This window comes from Arachis duranensis, chromosome 5, assembly GCF_000817695.3.
Source record: "Arachis duranensis cultivar V14167 chromosome 5, aradu.V14167.gnm2.J7QH, whole genome shotgun sequence".
NCBI lineage: Eukaryota > Viridiplantae > Streptophyta > Magnoliopsida > Fabales > Fabaceae > Arachis > Arachis duranensis.
Genome location: NC_029776.3, coordinates 2,920,677 through 2,923,660, shown reverse-complemented (window position 1 = coordinate 2,923,660; position 2,984 = coordinate 2,920,677).

Sequence of the window (2,984 nt, the reverse complement as noted above, 5' to 3'; positions counted from 1 at the left end):
TGCGTTAATAAATGATAATATATATTATTTTTAATCTCATTTTAAGAATATATATAAGTTAAGAATAAAGTTGGACATAAATGATATATAATAGTATTTAAGTGTGTCCAATCGTATCTAAAAAAGTATTTTATATTTTTATTAAGACACAGTTAAATACGAAAGACATGTGTGTCAATTGTCATATGAGTGTCATATTTAAAATATATTTGACACTCAAATACGACAACTCAAAAAAATGTCTATATGTACTCCATAGAATATTAACAAATTTAGCTCATTTAATTTATGTAAAAAAAAATAATTCACTTCATCAAATATATAATTATATTTACCACAAACCAAACGAGTTGAAATATTTCTTTAATCAATAAATCTTATCTCTTTTTCTTTTTTCTGCTCATATCAACTTAAATTATTAGCAAGTAGCAAACAATTTCATTAGCATCCTCAACTCGTTATAATAATTAGCAGCCCTAACAATGCAAGATTCAAGCTAGGGCTATACACTACTTCAATACTTTTTTTGAAACATTATTATAAGTATAATATAGATAGATTGGAGTATACCATTGAAAAATTTATGCCTTTTTGTCTTTCACTATTACAAATTTTGGGAGTGGGTTGGTGGTGTGATTTGAGGGGAAAACAATGGATTTGGTTAGTTGAACTTAAGCTACCTCGGTAATAATAAGCTAAGACAATCTCACAATCATTATCATTTAAAAATTTGTATGTACAATCAATCAATCATCGATCCACATACATTACATGTATATTATATAATGCTAACATTATGATTTATTCATGCATATCTACTATTTATATGATTTAATGACTTAGATTTAGACGGCTTAATTATAATTATTTGACTCTAGTAGTATTCCCATCACACTATATATGAGTGTGAATATCTTCTCTATATATATTGTAGTACTTTTGGCCCCTACAAGATCAGCATATATAATTTCCCACTTTTGACGACTCCACTCTATCTATATTCTATTGTTTCTATTATTAATTAATTAATTAATTAATTAATTAATTAAGGAGATCATCATTTGCTTGAATAGTATTTGATAAAATTGTAAAAGAATAAAAAAAAAAGAAAGAATATTATATTTTATATTTTTTTATTAATTGAATTAAATTGAATTATGAAAATAAAATTAAATATGTATAAAGCATTGTTTAGTAAAGATAAGATAAGATAAGAGGATAACATAAAGATAAAAAATAAAATAATAAAAACTAAAATTATAACTCAATTTATGTATTCTGTTAGACTAAATTTATAAATCACGAGACTTTTTTATTATTATCATGAGTTAAGATGAAAAAATAGTTTAACAGTATTTATTCTCTCTATATATAAAACTAGAAATAGAGGTTAATAATATTATTCCAGGATTTTATATTATATATAATAAGGATGAAACATTTATCTTTCTAATTAGATATTTATAAACATCTAATTACTAACAGAAAGATGGAATTAGTTACTTTAAAGAATCGAGACATTACAAATATTTATCTATTTTTTATTATATAAAGTATTCAGAAAAATGTTTAAGAAGATTTTTATATAAATATATAAAATACTCTTTTAATTAATAATTTATTATGTCTTGAATAATGAAAAATTGTATTTAATTTAACAACATAACACAGGTTGATCAAAGATTACATTAGGGAATTTTTATTCTATCTTATTGTTATAAATTATTGTCGTAAAATAAAAATATTCTATCTTATTGTTATAAATTATTGTCGTAAAAAAATATAAAATTTTAATATATACTTATGGTTTTTTGGATCATCCATAAACATTTCTTAATAAATAAAAATTAATATTCTGCACTTCCTTCTTTTATCTGAAGTGTATTAGAATTCGTGTACATTTTTAACAACATAATTTATTCACAAAATATATAGTCTTAATTTTTTTACATAAATTTATTTTCAAACGATATATATATATGATTTTCTTTAAAAAAGAAACCTCTCCTTGGAAATAAAAATAAATTAACATAAAACAGTTAACTGTAATACATTGAACTTGATCATCCAATTCATGGAATCGTGGTCCTTTAGTTGATTTTTATTTTTAACTACTAAAGCTAATGCACTGGTAAGAATAATGGAATCAAAATTGAAATTTCACACATTTACATTATTCAACTTGACAAATCAAAAGTTTATTTGTGCTAACTTTAGAAAGTTCTTGTACAAAAACATTTTTCAATTTCTTATCTTGTCATGTCCATCATATTGCGTTCCACTAATATTTTTTAAATGTATAAGAAAATATATGTGTTTTTATTCTAAAATTGTATTTGTATGTTCTTATATTAAAATAAAAATTATTTTCTTTATGTCAAAAATTTATTAAATGAATTTAATTATTTTGTATTTTAAAAACGTATTTTAAGAGTATAATAATATAATTTTTTAATTAATTTTTTTTTATAATATTATTAAAATTACTATTAAAACACATGCTAGCAAGATCCTATATATTAAATCAACTTAATACCATTCAATTAATGAACTTATTTAGTCAAAATTTTTATTTTTGAATTTTTTACTCGATTCTAATATTTACTATAAATTACATATGTACTTTTCTCAAACATAAATTGAATAAAATCATTTAAAAATAGTTGAAGACTTGAATAAAAATTTGGATCCCGTTAGAAAAACAATGACTTATTTGTGTTCGGATTTACAAAGGATCGAACTCTTGACCTTTTAAATTTAGAGCTCAAATACCATATCATAATATCACTTATTCCTAAAACTTCAGCTGATGAAAAAAAGTAATACTAATAATTATATCTTTAATACTCCCTAAACTTCTATTGTACACATTATACAAATATTTCATTGGTTCCTCATATTTTTCCTAAAAATTTTATTGATTAAAAGATAATTAATAATAAAATATTGTTGAATATTTAATATTTAATATTATTTAATTTTAT